Source organism: Dermacentor variabilis, chromosome 3, assembly GCF_050947875.1.
Source record: "Dermacentor variabilis isolate Ectoservices chromosome 3, ASM5094787v1, whole genome shotgun sequence".
Taxonomy (NCBI): domain Eukaryota; kingdom Metazoa; phylum Arthropoda; class Arachnida; order Ixodida; family Ixodidae; genus Dermacentor; species Dermacentor variabilis.
The window spans coordinates 13,353,992-13,375,572 of record NC_134570.1 but is presented as its reverse complement, the minus strand read 5'-3'; the positions used below and the strand labels follow the sequence as shown (position 1 = coordinate 13,375,572).

Genomic DNA, 21,581 nt, shown 5'->3' with positions numbered 1-21,581 from the left:
TGATAACTTGTTTGTTCTTACTCAGTGTATTTAAATATCAAAAGTAGAAAGCAGACCGTTGTATGTGCCCTTTTTAGACATTACAGGAGCCTATGACAACGTAGACCGCAACATTTTGTGGGATATTCTGGAAGGGGAAGGCTTAGGTGACGATTGTCTACAGCTTTTGAGAGAGATTTACCTAGAAAATACCGTTTGCGTTGAATGGGAAGGGATGAGGAGCGAGGAGAAAGTTCATATCAAGAAGGGACTGAGGCAGGGGTGCCCTTTATCCCCGCTGCTATTTATGATGTACATGGTGAGAATGGAGAGGGCGCAAGAAGGAAGTAATATCGGGTTTAATCTCTCATACAAACAGGCGGGTACGGTAATAGAGCAGCAGCTCCCAGGTTTATTTTATGCAAATGACATTGTGTTGCTAGCTAACAAGCAAAGTGATTTGCAACATCTGGCTGATATCTGTGCACAGGAAGGCAACAACTTAGGTTTGAAATTCAGTGTTTGAAAATCAGGTGTTATGGTATTCAATGAAAACAGTAAACAGACAGTGGCGATACAGGGCCAGGAAATGCCTCGGGTAACAGAATATAAATACCAATTGGTATATGGATAAACGAAGGCAATAGACATATGGAAACACAGGAAAAAACAACAGTGAAGGGGAAGAGAAATTCAGCCATAATGAAGCACAGAGCGCTATGGGGATACAATAGGTACGAGGTCCTCCGAGGTATGTGGAAATGTGTATTGGTTCCAGGACTTACTTTTGGAAATGCGGTTGTTTGCTTAAAATCAGGGGTACAGTCAGGACTCGACGGGAACCAAAGGTCAGTGGGTCGCCTCGCATTGGGCGCTCACGGGAAGACTACAAATTAAGCTGTGCAGAATGATATGGGCTGGACTAGTTTTGAAGTGAGGGAAACTCGCAGTAAAATTGAGTATGAAGAACGGTTGAGGAATATGGAAGAAAGTAAATGGGCTGGGAGAGTGTTCAGGTATCTGTACAGGAAAAACATTGATTCACAGTGGAGGAAAAGAACTAGGAAGCTTACCAGCAAGTATGCGGCCTGTAGGGTGGGAAACTCAGAAACAAAGAAGGTCAAGGGGAAAGTCAGAGAGGCTGGAATAATCTCGTGGGTGGTGGCAATGGAAAAGAAACCTGCCATGAGTAACTACGTAAGTGGAAAAAAAAGGAATCAGGAAAGAAACCATTTATGATAACTCAAAGGGAAGCTCATTACTTTTCGAAACGAGATCGGGATGCCTTTGAACACGCACCTATAAAGCGAGATATAAGAAGGAAGAAGAAGCATGTGCTTGCTGCGGTAAAGCTAGGGAAACTATGGAGCATGTTTTATTAGAATGTGAAGACGTCTACCCAACGGTCAATTTAGGCACCACTGGCCTCCTTGAAGCCCTTGGGTTCAGCGGGAGCAGTGGTAAAGTAAACATGTCTGCAATTGACATTAGTAAGAGGCGATTGGAGGAAGAAAAGTAGTGAAACGACGAAAGACGGAGCACAGTTCGCAATAGGGGATCAGAAAATTTAGGTGTGGTAGTCCATAGTGTTTTTCTTTCTGTTTTTATTGTTTAACCTAGGTACGACATTAGGCAGTACAATGGCAGTAGCTTGGCGCAGCCCACCGCCCCATTCCAAGGGGGACGCTCATAACATCCATGCCAAGTCTCCCGCGAGGGGCACTACAGGATTGGGACATGTAGGGACATGAATGAGAGTTCGTGGTTAGAAAACAAGTGGGGCTCAGCATTTTGCTTTCGGTGATGTTTGTGGCAGACGGTCACGGTTTTCAAGGGCACATAAGTTTTTTGTGCATGCTATAAGAGGAAGCTTTAGCTCGGGCCCAACTCCGACGCGGCCTATTCAAATACATGTAAAACGCAAAAACCTTTTTCTGAGATAACCCAAGGGTCGATTTTAATTAAATGTGTTGCATTTGAGAGAGAAAGTTAAATTCTAGTGACTGTTGGAAGCAGGATTTCGATTAAGGGCCTGAATTTGATTAAAAGGATTTTGAAAACTTCAAAAGTTTAAAAATATAGACGCACGAAGTTTATAAATTAATGGCTCTGCATCAAGAACAGATATCGTGGTTCTATAAATGGTATGCATTAGATCGTTCAAAGTGGACAAATTCGGTATGCCAATTTATATTTTACGTGAAGTTGTTATGTTGTATACAAGGGTTCTGCAAACGCTGTATTTACACAATACAATTTTTTAGATGCATGTGTAACATATCAATTTTGTCCGCTTTAGATGTACTATCAGATCCAATTCCCAGAATTGTGATATCATTCTTTATCATTCTTCCTTGCTAGGTTACAGAGCTGTAAACTCGATAGTTTCGTTTTCTGAAAATTTCGAATTTTCGCCAATTTTTAATAAAAATTTACGACATAAATCAAAAATTGGAAACAAACAGTCACTAGATTTTAAGTTTTTCTTTTAAATTCAACAAACCTTGTCAAATTTGGTGCAGTGGTTGCCGAGAAAAACGAATTCTCCTTTTACATGTATTTAGATAGGAGCACCCGAGCTAAAGCTCCCTCTTAAGCTTGCGTCTGTTTTTGATTCGCTGATTTTTTAGCCTTTAAAAAGTAATTGCCTAGTTTTTTTTCTTTTTTCGTGTAAATTTGGTTTTGTAGGATAAGAGCGTCATTTGTGCCACCTGTTTCAACACGTGGAACCGTGTGGGACATTAAGTCTTTATAGCCTGTAAACAGAAGTTTGCAAGTGGCAGGACTATCAGCTGTTAGTGGTTTTAGTGTGTGTGTGTGTGCATTGGTATACAAAATGCTGCCGGTAGGACAGTGAGAGCGTGGCTGTGTGTTCGAACACGTCATACCTTAAGTCTGTACGGCATTTATTGCTTCTAAAACATTAGTGACAATTACGTTGCGGCATTTTAAGGATTTGGATTCTGTGCATATCGGCCTTTGCTAGACGGCACGTGCTCTGAAAGCTTCGATGTTTGCCTTAGTGAAAGCAAAGTGCAACACATGGCAATAAAGACTGCAAAGCCTGCAGCTTGCGGGTTGTGCCTCAAGGGTAGACGAGGGGATGGATGAGAATGGAGAGGAAATCGAATCAGTCGGCAGACACTGATGTCGATGCTGGGCTAAAGAAAAAATGGAGGATTTCCAGGATGAGCTTGTGGAACAGGTCGAAGAGCTCCAAAATGGGCTAAATATGGAGCGTGATGCACGGAGGGTGGTAGGAAAAAAAGGGCTTCAGGCAGCCAAAGGAAAGCTGAGCAGGGCTGCCATCGTGAACGAGTATGGTCGTGACAATGGAATACAGGCTCGCGACGTGATGCGGCAGGGAGTGTCAGCAAAGCACGTGGAATGCGTGCAACGTGGGGAGGGGTTAGCTGGAAAGACCTACCTTGAGGTGGCCACAAAGGAAAAGCAGGAACGCAGGACTCAATGCCTCTTGTCAAGACCGGATTGCACGGAAAAGTATAACAAAGGGAAGCAGGAAGACTGCTTGGCAGTAGGAAAGAGAGTAATTATCGTCGGTGACTCAAACCTGGCTAGGTGCTCGGAAGCAATTGTGGAGAGGGTAAAAGGCGATAAAAGAGTGACATTTCTAGGACAAGCATTGGGCCCTGTCGTAGAGCTAGCAAAAGCAAAGGTCGCGGAATATGTCCACAGACGCAACCTTGTCAATGTAGTGCTAAGTGACGTCCTAAGCAGAAGAGCCCAGAACTTGGCGAAGGGGAGTGTACAACTTGCGCGAGCTGTCCCCTCAGGTGCAGATCGTGGTGCGCACGGTGCCGGGGGTGCCTGTACGTGACAATCACGTACAAAAAGCCGTAGTGGATGTTAATGAGGTTATATGGACAATGAGCCGAGAGAAAGGTTTCGAGATTGTAGAAGTTAACTGGGAAGTGAGGTGTGGTGGTTTTGAACAGTATGGGATCCACTTCAATCACAGGCTTGGACGAGAAGTGGACTGGCGACTTGCTTGTTGCGAGGTTGCATTATTGGGTGGCCCATGGGCGCTCAGGAGGCCAGTGGAGGTAGTAATGAAGAAGGTCCCCTAGGGAAACCTCAGAATAGCATCGCCGTCAATAGCAGAAAGAGGAGGAAAACAAGAAAGAGAGCTAACCATGCAATAGACTACATAAACATGCAGGGCGGCAGAAGAAAGGAAAAGTGGGTAGAGATTGAGGAGCAGTTAAATAGAGAACTAATAGGAGTATATGCGTTTACAGAAACACCTTGGAGACGGGGAACAGCTGCTAGTGGATTGAGAATTATGTTTGGGAAGGGTACAACAGAACTAAATCAGAAAGAAAGGGACGGGAAGTTTGAATGCCCATCCATCAGGGAGCTAAGTGGAAAAGAGCAACCTCAATATGGTCAAGAGCATCTTTGGTTATCCTGTACAATGAGTGGAAAGAAAACTTGGCTGGGCGTAACGTATTTGTGGACTGGAAATGATTGCAGAGAGAAGAATCAAGAGTTAGTGAATTGCCTAATTGCTGCTATTGTGAATACTGTGATACAGGGCCTAAGTGTGTCGGGCATACCACGTGAGAAGTGGGATACCGGCAATCGACCATTGATTATTGTTTGATGACGGAAGTAATTCATGATAAGCTGAGAGAAATGGTCATTGAAGAGAAAGGGTATATATATATAGCAGCGTAGGGAGTGATCATAAACACATTTTGGAAATGGAGTATGTAGTTGTAAAAGGGAGCAAGGAGCGCAAAATGGCCAGTCCAAATTTCAACGCTGAACAAATAACAAAAAGGAGCCAAGGAAGAACTTGTCAAATGGCCAAGCAAAGAATGGGAATATAGTGAGCTTCTAAGTGTAATAATGACAGAAATACGGAAAGAGGAGCAACATGCTCATTGGAAATAAAAAAAAAGAAACCGAAGAGCTGCTGGAACAGGGAGATACGAGAAGCGATCGCCCAATGACGGAAAGCATCCAGAGAGCACAGGCAGGCAAAAAAAGCACAGTTGCCGCAGGATGAAGTAGCCAGAAAATGTGAAATATACCGGGAGAAAACTATGGTTCAAATACTGATTGAAGCAAAGATAAAAGGTGAAAGTGAACGATGGTTTTTCCATTCTTCGACCATGGCAAAAATATAAGAACTGGCGATTAGAATAATTTACCCTCTTGCAAATAGTTGCACGTAAAGGGGGGACGTGGCTTTGAAAATCAACTTCGTTATTTCTTCATGGATTTTGGAGAAAATTGGCACAAATTTTTTATGTTTGGTGCTTGTTTGATGCTGGCCTGATGCTTCCATAAATGTTTCAGAGCGATATCTTGAGACCGTTTTATTGAGCTGTATTTTTCGCCCTCGAACTTTCTGGGCAGCCTCGGGAACTTAAGAAACGTGGTAGAAGGCTTGTAAAGTATTGACTGCATAGCTAAGTGCTAGCTGAAGGTCGTGGCATTCCTGAATTTTTTTTTTTGCAACACAAATTTTTTGGAGTGCCATTTTTTTGTTACCTTCGAATCAAGCACACTTTCGGCGTAGACGAATAGCCACATCGTAAACTTACTAAGGGTCAAAATAAGAAAGCGAGAATGTCACGACCTGCACTGTAGCCCAAGGAACGTGACGAAGAAAACGGAGTCAGAATATGTTAAACGGTAACGAAGAAATCAGCTTCCAGAAACTGAGCAGAAATGCAAAAAGAAAAAAAAACAGTTTTTACCTTCTGTTCACTTCTCTAAATGGCACCAAATTTGTAGTTCGGATGTTTTGTGATTCTGGTACATGTGGCCTCTGGACTCGTGTGCTTTCGTACCCACCTCCTTTCTTTTGTATGGCATTCTTGGCTGCTGCTCCACAAAGAGCGTGGTGCCTGGGTTTCATACTGAGGTGCAGAACTCTGTGTGGGCATGAATATAGCTTCACTGCTGTACCTGCAAGCTGCCTTATTGACAGCAGTCTCCAGTACAATCAGTGAGGCATTTTTTTTTCTTTTGGTAGAATTGACCATGTTACTGAATGAAGGCTCTGAGTGTCAGCAGCCTTCCAAGTCATTTTCACCTGACAATGGCTGTGGAACTCATGATCAGAGAGCCAGTGATAGATATGCAGCTGCTAGGTGCTTTCCAGAATTGTACTTTTGTATGATGCCTCGATCACTTCTCCAGCCAGGTGTCTGTGCCAGCCCATGATGTGGTTCTCGTTATGAAGGGGTGGGATGATAGATATTGTTCGAGCTATCGTGACAATATTGTTACGTAGGAAGACGCCGACGAAAAGCTATTTACAAGTATATTTACAAGGCAATACGCCGCAGTTGACCAAGAGGCAACAGCCCGCGCTAGTTTCCAATCGTCGTCTTCGTCTTCTTCCTACTCGGCTCTTCGTCATTGGGAATACTACCCCGTAGCACTACCCCCGGCGGCAAAAGCGCCGTCCCGGAGCGACTAAAGGCCGGACTCTGAAGCAGTGTAGTAGCTCTTGAGCCTACTGACGTGCACGACATCACTAGACACCAGAGCATAGGTGTTCTGTGACCAGAGTAGATGACGAGGTTGAGCTCACAGGAGCAATTTCATAAGTCACAGGCGTCACCTGGCGCAGCACGCGGTAGGGCCCTGTGTATCGCGAAAGGAGCTTTTCGGAAAGTCCGACGTGACGACAGGGCGACCACAGGAGCACGAGTGCACCAGGCGAAAACTGTACGTCACGGTGGCGGGCGTTGTACTGACGCTGCTGCGTGGTTTGCGAGTCCGTCAGTCGAGCACGGGCAAGCTGGCGTGCATGATCGGCGAGGGTGATGGCGTCGCGCGCATACTCGGTTGTTGAGGTCGCAGCAGGAGGAAGTACCGTGTCAAGGGGCAAGGTCGGTTCGCGACCGTAGAGTAGATAAATTGGAGAAAATCCGGCGGTGTCGTGCCGGGAAGAATTGTAAGCAAAGGTGACGTAAGGAAGGGCAACGTCCCAGTTGTGGTGGTCCTTCGAAACGTACTTGGACAGCATGTCGGTAAGAGTACGGTTTAACCGCTCTGTCAGGCCATTGGTTTGAGGATGGTATGAGGTAGCCAGCTTGTGTTGAATAGAGCAGGAACGCACAATGTCGGCGATAACTTTCGAGAGGAAGTTACGACCACGGTCAGTAAGCAGCTGTCGCGGGGCGCCATGCACTAAGATAATGTCACGCAAGAGAAAGTCCGCGACGTCAGTGGCGCAACTGGTAGGTAGAGCCCGCGTGATAGCGTATCGGGTGGCGTAATCAGTTGCGACGGCTACCCATTTGTTCCCAGAGGATGACGTGGGAAAGGGAACGAGGAGGTCTAAGCCAACACGAAAAAACGGTTCCACAGGGACGGTGATCGGCTGGAGATGACCGGAAGGGAGCACCTGAGGCGTTTTCCGACGCTGGCAGGGATCACAGGCAGCAATATAGCGTCGGACGGAGCGAGCGAGACCAGGCCAATAGAAGCGGCGGCGGACGCGGTCGTACGTGCGGGTTACCCCAAGATGTCCTGCAGTGGGTGCGTCATGCATCTCAAAGAGCACAGTCTGTCGTAGATGTTTGGGCACGACAAGAAGAAGATCAGGGCCATCAGGGAGGAAGCTCCTTCGGTACAGAATGCCGCCCTGGAGGACATATCGGCGAACGGATGCGTCGGTAGGTGTAGAGCGCAGACGCTCGATAAGTGCTCGCAGCGATAGGTCTCGGTACTGCTCATCGGCGATGTTACCGAAGGCAGACACAGAGAAAATGCCGTCGGCGGTACTACTGTCGGCGTCGTCAGGCTCGTCTACCGGGTAGCGAGACAGGCAGTCAGCGTCCTTGTGTAGTCGGCCAGATTTGTAGGTGACATAGAACGAATGTTCTTGGAGGCGTAAGGCCCAGCGACCAAGTCTTCCTGAACGGTCTTTCAATGAGCATAACCAACAAAGCGCGTGATGGTCTGTGATAACGGAAAAGGGTCGGCCATATAAGTATGGGCGGAACTTCGCAACCGCCCAAACTAGGGCCAGACATTCACGCTCAGTGATGGAATAGTTGCGCTCCGCGGGCGAGAGGAGCCTGCTGGCGTAAGCGATAACACGGTCGTGGCCACGCTGGCGTTGTGCCAGTACTGCGCCAATTCCGTGACCGCTGGCATCAGTACGGACTTCGGTAGGCGCAGAAGGATCGAAATGGGCCAGAACGGGAGGCGTTGTGAGAAGATCGATGAGAAGCGAGAATGCAGAGGCCTCGTTATCGCCCCACTGGAAAGGGGCGTCTTTTTTCAAAAGCTCGGTTAGTGGTCGTGCTATGGCCGCGAAATTTTTGACGAAACGGCGGAAGTACGAGCAAAGGCCGATGAAGCTGCGCACATCCTTGACACACTTCGGAACAGGGAAGTGCGTAACAGCATGGATCTTGCCTGGGTCCGGCTGCACTCCGTTCGCGTCAACGAGATGTCCAAGGACGGTAATCTGACGACGGCCGAATTGGCACTTCGATGCGTTGAGTTGCAGACCGGCTCGCCGAAAAACGTCCAGGACTGCTGAGAGGCGCTCGAGGTGCGTAGCGAATGTTGGGGAGAATACCATAACGTCATCCAAGTAGCACAGGCACGTGGACCATTTGAAACCGTGAAGAAGGGAGTCCATCATGCGTTCAAAAGTGGCAGGAGCGTTTCATAGGCCGAACGGCCTCACCTTGAAGTGATAAAGACCGTCGGGTGTTACAAAGGCAGTCTTCTCGCGGTCGAGAGCGTCCACAACAATCTGCCAATAGCCGGAGCGAAGGTCAATAGAGGAGAAATAGCGAGCACCGTGGAGGCAGTCAAGGGCGTCATCAATCCGAGGTAGGGGATACACGTCCTTTTTGGTAACCCTGTTAAGGTGCCGATAATCCACGCAAAAACGCCATGAGCCATCCTTCTTTTTTACCAGCACAACCGGTGACGCCCATGGACTACATGACGGTTCAATAATGTTCGTGGCAAGCATTTTGCGAACTTCGGTGTGAATAACTTGACGCTCAGCCGGTGATACTCGATACGGGCGGCGATGAATAGGAGGGGCATCTCCGGTATTAATGCGATGTTGAACAGCTGTTGTTTGGGCCAAAGGACGACCGTTAAAGTCAAAAATATCTTGGTAGGAAATCAGAACGCGGTAGAGCGCACGAGCGTGCTCGGACGGCATGTCGGGTGCAATCATTTTCTGTAAGTTGGCGATGGTACAAGTGGCCGACTGCGTTGGTAGAGGAGGATCGGTTGAATTGTCGTCTACTGAAATCGATGCTACAGAGTGATCCTCGAATGAGCAAAGTTGGGCCAGAGACATCCCGCGTGGCAGCACTTGTGTCGTCAAGCCAAAATTGACCACTGGCAGGCAGACAGTGCAGGCAGAAGTGGCAGCAGGTGTCGGAGCCGGCGGAGTCGGGTTGTCGTCGCCGGGAGCCATGAAGGTAGGCTCGACGTACCGTCCACTGCGAAGCTCCGTGACGAGGTACAGGGAACGTCCACCTCCACCAAATATGTTACGTAGGAAGACGCCGACGAAAAGCTATTTACAAGTATATTTACAAGGCAATACGCCGCAGTTGACCAAGAGGCAACAGCCCGCGCTAGCTTCCAATCGTCGTCTTGGTCTTCTTCCTACTCGGCTCTTCGTCATTGGGAATACTAGCCCGTAGCAATATGATAATAGAGTGAATGTGCCATATGCTTGGTTGCGGGCCCAAGGTGCCGACGCGCGAAATGCCTAGCCGCAGATACAAGGAGTCGTCACTCGATGCGCTTATTTACGCAGTCCGAGGTGCCGACGCGCGAAATGCCTAGACGCGGGATCGAGGAGTCGACACTCGATGCGCCGTTACGTTCGACCTGCGGAGGCCGGCGATCTTCGGGGAAGCGACCGTCGCAAAGGCGCCACCATGTCTGCTGGAACGACTCGCTTTGAAAGGACGAAATCTGCCTGACCCCGCTGCGATGACTCACCTTGTGAGAACAACGATGCGCCGAGTCAACTAGAGTTATATGCTACCTTTGGTAGCATATACAGTAACTCTAGAGTCGACAGGACATCGGCACCACCATGGCTGCGGCGGCGACTCGTTTTGAATGGACAACAATACGTCAGTCCCCAGCCAGACGGCGCCGCGATGTCTAGGGGCGGGCGGCGGAGCAAGTATTGGTAGTGTGCACGCCGTCCGCGGCACGGTCTGTTTGGAGCAGGGGAGCTCCTGGAAGATATGTTGCGGTGCCGTCTCACGCAGCTTAGGAGTCGTCAGTCAATGGACAGACGCGGCGGCCCCGGTCTGCGGAGTCGACTATGGGATAAAGAGGCGCTTGCTCGGAGCAGCACCGTGTCTGCGAGAACCTACTCACCTCGTTGTGGTTAGTGAAATCTGTGCGGAAGTGAGTGCGTAAACCCTCCCCCTCAAACGCGGGTCGGCTACGAGGACTTTGGTGGTGGTGGTGGTAGAAACATTTATTCAAGGAGTTAATAAGAGAGTTGCTGGCTCCGAATTGGTCAACGGTTGAACGACCGTTTTCCCTCACCTAGGGATCTAGGGAGGACATCGTGTTTGTAAGCAGCCGTGGCGCGGCTGCTGAGAGTGCATACTTCTTTCAGTCATGCTAGACTGATGAACTGTAACGTTCTCATGTAGATACTGTAAATAAATCCAGTATTCCTCGTTCTCGATGAGAACAAGTCTCTCTCTTCAACAATGTCCTCAGCGTGGATGAGTTGGACGACGGCATTGGCCATGCAGCTACCATCTATTTCATGCCCGACCCCAACCATTACAGTGCTTATTCGCGCAGTCCGAGGTGCCGGCGCGCGAAATGCCTAGAAGCGGGCTCGAGGAGTCGACGATCGATGTACTAGTCGCGCAGTCAGAGGCGCCGATGCACAAAATGCTTAGGCGAGGGTCCGAGATGTTCGCGCGCGATGTGCTTTATCGACGAGTCAGAGACTCCTATGCGCGAAATGCTCAGCCGCGGTAGGAGGATTGCGTGCGCGATGGGCTTGGTCGCGAATTACGAAACACCGAGTGCTGAAAGGCCTAGCCGCATGTCCGAGGATTCCGCGCGCGAATCTTGGTCGCGAAGTCCGCGTCGCCAGTACTCGGAATGCTTAGCCGCGGGTCTGAGACGTCCACACACACAGAGGATGGGCCACGCTACCACGCTACTGCGATATCCGAGTGGCGCCCGTTTTTACACGTCTAGAGACTGGGAGACTACCAGGCTCGCGAGGTGCAAAGAGCCTAGCAGACGACGCGAGCACCGAACCAATGGCGGGCCGCGCTGGAATCACGTGGCGGGCGCGGCCAATCGCACACTCCGGCACGACCTTCAATCATTTGCTTTTTGAGCTCTCGTTTCTGTACGGAGGAGATAGCTGAAGCGGCAAATTTGAAGACTGAGAAATGCGCTTTCCAACGAGACGAAGATGCTTGGTGCGCTGTTCCAGAGATTATTGTAGCTTGAAAAACGCTGTTCTTTCTTGATTTCCGCTAAATTTTGCCCACCTTGGCAAATAAAACAATTTTTGGAGCAGTTTTACTTGGTTTATAGGGATGATATTTCGGAATCAGATAGAAAAAGAGTTATAGAAACTGAAACTGTTATTTTCAAAAAATCAATCTTTTTGCCATTTTTAGCCATGCGAAAGCCGCGTCCCCCTTAAGAACTATAATAAACATACCTTACTTTATAAAATACCTAGTCTCATCGTTTCTGCATCGAAACCACGAGTAACAAAGAATAAGTGTTGGGCTTACTGACGCGTCTAAGCGACTGCTTGCTAAAACAATTGCCTAATTACAATGCAGTTTCAACTATACAGGTCCTAACTAACACTTCACGTTTGGCTTAAGCCTACACTAAAAGCCGCACCGAAGACTTTAGTTGTCAGGTTTGTCTTACATTTATCGAAATTCATTCAGAAATTGCATCGCTTTGCGGAGAAATGTGAAGCGCACGGAACATCTCAGTTTCCTTTTCTTTGTCGTTAAACAAACTCATTATTACGGAAGCAGCCCTTTCAATAATGATTTCATTGTTTTGATCTCCTGATAAGATACTGCTCACAGTTTAACAGAAAGTGAACGGCTGTGCTCGGCAAGCAACCTAGAGCTATGCACAACCGAGAGTTCGCGCTTACTTGCGGTTGAGTGGAGGTGCAACAGCCCAGATATTCGCCTCTGTTACAAGTGGCACCACTGGCGCTTTGTTGCGAATGCGCGGCGTTTCATTTCAAGCAAGTATTACAAAGCGGAATCTACGCAAGCGTTCGGATGAAGGGCGCTAAGAAAGAAATCTGGACTGAGACCACCCGGCTGCAGCCTGGCAAGGCCTAGCCTAGCAGTCGTAGCAACACCATTTGGGCAGCAGCCGTGTGTGTGTAGTCTTTTTCTCGCGTCTGCGCTCGCGATTTAATGCTTGTGCATGGCGCTATCAATTGCTTGAACTATGCCATGCTGCTTCGTGCCAGTATATATATGGGGCCAGACTGTAAAAGCGGCTACGACTCCGTGCGATCCATGGAAAACAATATACATGTTTTTCAGGGCACCTCGTATGCTGAGCGTTTTCAACGGTGGGAGCGCACCGTACCAAGTCTTGACAGAAAGCTTTCAAGCTCGTGATCCGTCTGCCACCTCCGCTTCATCAATGACGACATCCTCAAGGTCTTCGAACACAATATTTGCTGTGATATTGTGGTCGTACCGCGCGACAAATAGACACTAAAAGAAGACGCCCTGCCTCGCCTGTTTCCGAATTGCCCAAGTTATCTGTTGAAACCTACACGGAAACGCAAAGCACCAGCTCACAGACAATCACCAGCGAAACAAAAGTGGCAGAGAAAGGTACAAAGCTATAAATTTTGCCTCGCAACTAACGACGTAGTCGCCACGTGTCGCATTGTTGTCGACGCTAGATATTATAAAATATCTCTTCAACAAGGGAACGCTTAATGTGCTTCCTGCAAGCTCAACTAAGACCCCTTGGAGGTACCTACCACACTAACCTTGTTTACCTTTTAATATATTATTTAGCGATATGTAATGTACACTGTAATGCGTATAATGTTTCTTCCAGCGGTATTTTGGTCTTGCATGACCATTTGGAGGAATTAGTCACACCCCATTGTGGTGAATTTCTCGCGGGTATTTCGTCTGCTGAACGCACTCGTCGAAACGGCGCTGTACGTGTCCAAAGCAGACCGAACGTCAGTGCGGGAGAGGCATTGAACAGCGCTCGAGTGGTCCATCGCTTGAACACAGCTAGTTTGCGAAGTGAGATTGAGGCCAGGTTGTTGGAAATTACTTCTGGTCCTTCAAGCCCTCCTGAGCGAATGAACACTGAACACAGTTATTTCAGAGGCAGTGTAGACAATGCTGTGGCCTATGTGAGCAAGCCTTGCGAGTTAAAACAAGGCTTGCTCACTAAAATTATGCTGAGTCTGTTCGTTTCGCCTGCACCACTGCGAACCAGTTCACGGCGGTTCACGAGAAGTTCAGAAACTGTGCAGCTCGATTCCGGAGGTGCAAGCCCAGCGAAACACTCGAAACGAATGCAAAGGTGCAGACGCGGTTTAGGCGTTATGCTATGTCAGACTAATGTGCACGGAGTGCGTAAGTTTGAGAGGTCCTGAACTTCAGGTATGATTGGTTTCTGGGGCGTAAATACACACCACAGTGCGTAAGCGGGGTTTTAACGGTGCTCGCGCCCGTGTGCTGCGTCGTCTGCTGCGCCGCTCCTTCGCACTTGTATGCCTGTACCTTTTGAAACGAACGTCGTGGTTCTGCGGGCGCCTTTGCTGCACCGCTGAATAAACGAATGGCAGGGTGCAGCACCTCGCGAACTGGTTCAAGTGGTGCAGGCGAATCGAACGTACCCGCTGAGTGCCTTGACATAAGGCACTGAGCATGATCTTAGGCTTTATAATTCAATTATTGAGAAAAATAAATACTATGTTTTTATTGCTTCGAAAATTTTTGCATGCGAACCAAATATGAACCGTTACGGTTCATTTCTTTTTTCGTTCCGGAGCAGAAGCGGAACGTAACTTTTTTCAGTGGAACGAAACGAAAATCAGAACGAAAAACATTTCGTTCCGACCAGTTCCGACCACGACCTGTCGTGGTTCCGAACACTGTTCCGACCACGACCCGAACCGAACCCACAACCTTCGCATGCGAAGGTTGTGGGTTCGGTTCCCACCTGCGGCACGTTGTTTTTTCCATCCACTTTTATTTCCATTAATTTATCATTTCTTTATTTCATTTATTAAGCACAAGTAATTTCCCCTTTGTTGTCCTTGGTGTTAGTGTTTGTTGGCTTCTTATGATATGACTAATAAAAATCAGGCCCCTCGGTTAACCCCCTTTCTTCCCGTTGATTACATAACGAGGGTCTCGAATGCGGCAACATTGATGCCTTCAGGTAACATATGTGGGTTTATTGACCAGTTGCCTTCGCCCAAAAGAGATCACGCTCTCGTGACGCCTGAGGCAAAAAGGACGTCCCACGTCCGCCGCCAAGGTCTGGAAGTGGCGGCGCTGGCTAACACTCCCAGGGTTCTACTAGGACACATAAATACCCAAGAAAGTGGATGGGAAAACGACGCCGCGGTAGCTTAATTGGTAGAGCATCGCATGCGAAATGCGAAGGTTGTGAGTTCGGTTCCCACCTGCGGCACGTTGTTTTTTCATGCACTTCAATTTCCATTAATTTATCATTTCTTTATTTCATTTATTAAGCCCAAGTAATTTCCCCTATGTTGTCCTTGGTGTCAGTGTTTGTTGGCTTAATTTTCTTATGATATGACTAATAAATATCGGGCCCCGGCCCGGTTAACCCATTTTCTTCTCGTTGAGCGCTTTGATAGGTCAGTTGGCTCCAAAAGTTGACTGCCCGAACCCAAAAAATGTCGGAGCGTGTAGTCCGCTGCTCTCTAAATAGCGTTATATAGCCGCTCCTATTGTTTTTTTCAAGCAGATTATTATAAATAACATTGCTTATAGAGTTCGTAAAGTACACAGCAGTTTCATTGTATACGTTGCAAAATTCGTTTCTGCGCTCTTTAGAAACTTGAAATCACCGTAATGTTCGACGACAGAACGACTACCACTCAATTTAACTCTTAAAAGTTTTCCGTGAATGCGTCGTGAGTTCAAAAAGTGAATTTGAAAAGAGTTCCGTGACACGATTTAAGGCCTGCAGAGCAGCACGTATTAAAGCACTTGGATCGCTTTTGCAAGCTTTCTACTGAGATAGATATCCAACGATAATAAAAACAAGATATGCTCACCTTTCCTTGAAACAGAATCGATCATGCAACCTACTGCACATATGGGGCGGAGGACTTACTCGTGAATACTTTTACTATACTTTTACCAGACAGCACACAGCAGTAAATCCTAATGTCATATACGACATTAGGCTATCTGTAATCAACTCAAAAAGGCTAGATTATCCTATGAATCTTTTAAAACATTTTTTCCAGTCTCTTACGGAGGCTAGGAAGGGGAAATTTATGCCGTCGATCTAGCATTGCAGTTGCCACCTACGCTCTTTCTTTACATTTCTTGCACCGCTCCACCTCTTCTAGTTTTACTATTCAAACGCAAAGAATTCGCAAATATAGGTTTTCTTTTGTATATTCGTGAATTTACTTATTTACCGCCGATACAAGCGCTTTGTGCCTGTCGAAATGGCAGCATGAGCGCTGAACAGATCGCAGAAGCGGACCACAGCGAAGAGGTTATAACTAGCGCCACTCTGCTCGTACGTTCTGTCCCTAGAGGAGCGAACTAGACCAGGCATAGAGTTAGTCATAGAGTTTCTCACTATAACACCTAGAGGGAAATCTGGCGCCACTGTTTACGGGAGTTTCTTAAGGGGGCACCGCGCCGTCATGGGAATGACGGTATATGCATAGAGTTTCCTAGGAAACTCTATGGGTATATGTGCCTGGGAGGCTCGTGTTGGCTGGTGTTGTAAGAGGGTTCGTCTAAAACGTGGATATGGCTACACAAATAACACGTTCTCAAAGTAAAATCTCCATAAAATGTTTCTATTCACGCATATTACATCTTTACTCACCTACAATGCATGACCAAGCGAAGAAAGGCAAGAACAGACGACCAACTGTTTCAAAGCGAGCGCGAACCTTGTCGTCTATCCTCCAACTTTAGCGGCTCGCTGATACTTTTTACGTATTATATAATCGTACACGTAATAACAAGTTCTCATTGTTAAACAAAACATGTTTTTGCGTAATAATAAAGCTAATACAGCTTTTCATGTGCTGTTTTAGTAGAAAATGAATCATTGTGACAGACGGAACGGTACTTGCCAAGCGCGTCTTCAGAGTGTCCTGTCTCTCTGAGAACGATGCCAATCCGAAGTCACAATATACCGGCATTCCCATGCATACCACAGCGCAGCAGCGCCAGATTTCCCTCTAGGTAATGTAGTGAGAAACTCTATGGAGTTAGTAGAACAACTCTAGAGGAAAAGCTGGGCCGGAAAAGTGGGAACCTCTAGGGCGCCGCCCTGTTGCTACTGGTCAATGTGGCCAGCGCAATTATTATTGAAAGAGCTGAAAACAGGTACAGGTCACCTTATGCTTTGTCATCTAAAAACGCATACCTGATGGCTTTATGAAGGTGGTGCGTTAATATTAAGTTTACAGAAATGATGAGAAGTGTCGAATGATTTTAAGGAAAGAGTCATATTTGAAAATGCGAGATTCTTTAGTGGAGGTCAAGCAAGTCAATATAGGTAGAATACTCTGCAAAATTATGCGAGTGAGGGGATGTCAAACAATGGGTCGGGAAATGCGTTGTTTTTCTGCAAAACAAAAGCTGATTGCCATTACATACGGCACTTTAGCATCACGAGGCTGCTGCTTGATAAATTCAGAAATAAACCAAAAAACAAGACACGCAAAAATAAAAAACAATTTAATGATGCTCTCTCCACACTGGGATAAATAAAAACAAACACATCACATCTAATGTGGACATATCAGACGCCTTGTGAAACACTAAAGGAAAAATTCAGTTTCGAGCTATGGCACTTGCCGCATAGATGTAGGGGGGCCTTGCACTAATAGTGATAGTTACCACTGCATTTAGAATTTGAAAGCATTCATGCAGACAAGGATGATTCTTTATATTTTCGGCTACCACTTCAAATGCCTCCACCAAGTGTTACGATGATGCACGCAGCCATACTAAGGATCTCGCAGCAGCACCTGCAGGTAACAAGCAGAAGCAGTCAAAGTGCTGGTGTGTACTGGACACTATGTTTGAAAACTTTTAGGCAAGAAGAGTGCAAGAAGCAGACATAACTGCATTTATTTCCATAATTCCCCATTTGAATGGCCTTTTCTGTTTGCTTAGACGATGCCTACGCCTAGCCACAGCAGCTCCCTCATACAGACTCCGCAAGCCAAGAGGCCGTGGAGGCAAATGCAGGTAAGAGGCAAGAAGCAATACACTGGTATCGACATTCATCTAATTTCTTTCTTTTTCTTTCGTTTAGGCAGCCAGCACACCTCGAACAGCCACCTTGACTGCGGGTGTGTCAGTAGATTCCTGTTGTACATATGCTCATAAACTTCAGCAAACTTGAACTTGATAATAAACTTGAAGGCAAATGGGACATTGATGCATTGTTTTTTTGAACATTTATTAAACACATACAATATATGTTATACTCTGCAGTGCTACAGAGCATATTTTGAAGCTTCCCCCTATATTTTGCACCTTTAATTACGTATGTGTTGTGTGGCCCTCAATGCAGTTCATGTTGTAGCAGCTGCTTTGTCTGTGTATCGCACATTGGCTTAAGCTCGTGATATGATCCGTCATGACAAGGAATTGTATGCATACATTAAAAAAAGGTGGGGGGGGGAGTATGTGTGTGTGTGTTTGTAGTGGGGGGTATAGGATTAGGGCGGTACGAAAAAATGTACCAACACCGTCCTCTAGACCCATTCCGTTAAGGTACCGTAACAAAGCGTATTATGCATAAAGTTCATACAACCAACTCTGATATTACTACACACGCCAGGCGACGCGAGCTACATCTGCCATGACGCATTCGCGACTGCACCGGATGCCCTCCATATTATTCTCGTTAATCGTGCTCACTGCGCCGAGGCAAAAGGAAGATATCATGGGCGCAGGTGCCTTTAGAGTATCTCGACCTTGCGAGGCACTGCTGCGCGTGCCAGGGGAGCTGTCCGTGCGAACACTCCCTGGCACACACCTGCCTCGGCGGCCCCAACCTACGTACCGTTCTGCTTCGAGCTTTGATCCCCCCCCCCCCCCCCATGTCCCTTGGGTGCCCTAGAGTTCTTGCGCCGCCTGCTTTATTATATGTTGAATTCCAATGGCGGAGTCGGAGCAAGTTTTTCTGCTCGTTTCTGAGCAGGTTTATTCCAATGACAGAGTGAGGGCGGGAGTAAGGTGTTCCAATGAGAGAGTCAGAGGGGATTCAGAGCGGGATTCACTCCGTGGAGCAGAAAAAGATGCTCCGCCAAAATCGGCGGAGTGGACCGGAACTCTGCGTGACGTATTTCCTTTACCACGTTTGTCTGCTGGGAGGCGCCACCGGTCACGACTCGCGAGGAAGCAAAAGCTGCTGCACGCTTGGCGAGATATCCATTCCGCACATTTAAAAAAAACAACAGCTGAACGGCGCTGAAGAGACAAGTGACCGGTGCGGCGGTGCTGGGAGCATAGAGTTTCTCACTATAACACCTAGAGGGAAATCTGGCGCCACCGTATATGGGAGTTTCTTAAGGGGGCACCGTGCCGTCATGGGAATGACGGTATATGTGTCTGCGAGGGTCGTGTTGGCTGGTGTTGTACGAGGCTTCGTCTAAAACGTGGATATGGCTACACAAATAACGCGTTCTCAAAGTAAAATCTTTATAAAATGTTTCCATTCACGCATATTACATCTTTACTCACCTACAATGCATGACCAAGCGAAGAAAAGCAAGAACAGACGACAAACTGTTTCAAGGCGATCGCGAACCTTGTCGTCTGTCCTCCAACTTTAGCGGCCCGCTGATACTTTTTACGGATCATGTAATCGTACACGCAATAAGTTCTCATAGTTAAACAAAACATGTTTTTGCGTAATAATAAAACCAAAACAGCATTTGCCGTGCTGTTTTAGTAGAAAATGAATCATTGTGACAGACGGAACAGTGCTTGCCAAACGCATCTTCAAGGTGTTCTGTATCTCCGAGAACGATGCCCATTCGAAGTCACAATATACCGGCATTCCCATGCATTCCACAGCGCAGCAGCGCCAGATTTCCCTCTAGGTAATGTAGTGAGAAACTCTATGGCTGGGAGCGAACAGCGGAAGGAAATGACAACACCCAAGGCATCCTGGGTAACTCGGAGATAGAAGTTCTGCTTCCGCCTTGCTCCGGCGGCGCAGGTTCTGTTCCACTCGCGGATTTGGAGGCGTTGCTCTACGCCAGAGCCGAGTGCTCGCTCGCGGAGTCCGTCGGCTGCTCCGACTCCGCCATTGGAATTCAACAATAATCTCAGGTGCTCTCCTGAGACTTCCGTTTGTCGATTACATGTGCCCTGCAGCTGGATTAGTACTCATAATAATAAAAAAAAAGCCCCGGTCTATCGTCGCCACGATAGATCGCGAAAGCGGCTTTTGCAACATACCGCGCCCGTGCGAAGAGAATTACGGAACGCCAACGAGGAATCTGACCACAGCTTCGAGCTCGTAACCTCGTCGAGTGACACTCCTGCAACAGGCGTGACCGCTGAAAACCGCATACCGCCGGAAACTTCAATAGGATCATCCCTCCGTTGCATAACTGCCACCTGTACGGCCAACATGGACCACACCCACACCGTCCCGCAACATAGAATAAAGAACCAACTTATAAAGCCGAAACACTAGGACGATTTCAATCAAAAGACAGTTTCTGAAAACGTGCTGCTGGGTGCACGCTTCAATGCGCGCAGTTTACGGAAAAACCAGGACCGAATCCGCAATTTTATTAGCCTATTTAGCAAGAAGTTCTCCTTTATATCAGAGACATGGTTGACGGAAAATGAAGTCGGACTTCACAATAAAGCTGCTTACAAGCTAGAAGCGAACTGCCGCGCAACCTACAACCAATCTGGCATCGCCCATGGTGGTGCTGCCCTGTACATAGACGATAGCATTACGTACAGGAGACGACACGATACCGAATTTAAAACACCTCATTATGAATCAGTTTGGATTGAAGTGGATAAAAGTCATTTGCAGCCGTCACAGAACCTTATTGTGGGCGTTATATATAAGTCGCCGTCTGCATCTTATGACGGCTTTTGCGATGACCTTGACTGTATATTTAATGCGTTCTTGAGTTATAATGCTCGTGTGGTAATAATGAGTGATGTTAATATTGATGTAAGTGACAAATTGATTCTTCTTCTTGTTATGAATATGTGTCTTGTTTTACTAGTTATGGTTACTCATTGCTTGTAGACAAACCAACGCGTGTAACATAACACAGTAGTACACTTATAGACCACGTGTTGTCTAACACTCTTGTTTGCAAATATGCGGAAGTTTTAGATGTTAGTATGACTGATCACTACCCTGTGCTTTTTGTAATGTCAAACTGCCTGAACTCAAGCAAGAAATGTTTTACGCGGACATTATTTAACGCTGACGTATTTGCAAATAATGTACGCGCAATTGATTGGTCACGTATGTATTCTTCGAAAAATTCTAACAATAGTTACGACATGTTTTTAGACACGTTTACTGAGGCGATCGCCACCGCCTCCACCACTTACTGTGTGCGCAATAGACATGCAATCCCGCGAGGTCCTTGGGTAACGGGCGCGCTCTTGCGTCCTATTAAAACGAAATATAACATGTATAGGAAATTAAAAAGGCAACCTTATAACACTTCCTTGAAGGAAAGATACTCCGCGTATTCGCAAACTCTTAATAGAGCAGTTTATGCAGCAAAGAAAGCTTATTTTAGCAATCGCATTCAACAGAACGGGAAGGATTCGAAAAAAAAACTGCTACCTTCTCAACCAGTTCAGTTTCTAGGGCGAGACATAAAACCACATCCCCCATAAAAAATAATATACAGTGATATTGTGTACACTACACCGGAAGGTATCTGTAATGCTTTCAGGGCCTATTTTTCATCCAACATTAACTCAACTAGTAAGGATTTTGATGCAACGTACATTCCACGTACAAATGCTTCTTTTTACCTTTACCCTACAGACGAGCTTGAGGTGGCTTCAGTTATTTCTAATTTGCGAAACACAGCCTCTGGAATTGACAATGTTTCGGCGCATGTCGTTAAACTTGTAACTGACAGCGTGTCACCAGTTCTGGTGCATATCGTCAATACTATATTCGTCACGGGTGTGTTTCCAGAACGGATGAAAATTGCCAAGGTGCTGCCACTGTACAAGTCAAAGGACAAGCATAGAATAGAAAACTACCGTCCAATTTCAGTGCTACCGTTCTTCAGCAAAATACCCGAAAAAATATTCGCGAGGCGCCTTAATGACTACCTGCACAAGCACAACATTCTTTCT

General features: G+C 47.0%; 1 long non-coding RNA gene across 1 annotated transcript; it reads right to left on the bottom strand.

Annotated features, from left to right (window-relative positions):
* Positions 1-16,923: 16,923 nt before the first annotated feature.
* On the bottom strand, positions 16,924-20,876 carry LOC142575150 (uncharacterized). Its single transcript, XR_012826598.1, has 2 exons — positions 20,814-20,876; positions 16,924-17,233 (listed from the first exon to the last, which is right to left on the bottom strand). It is a non-coding gene; the product is annotated as an uncharacterized LOC142575150 (long non-coding RNA).
* Between the last annotated feature and the right edge of the window lie 705 nt (positions 20,877-21,581).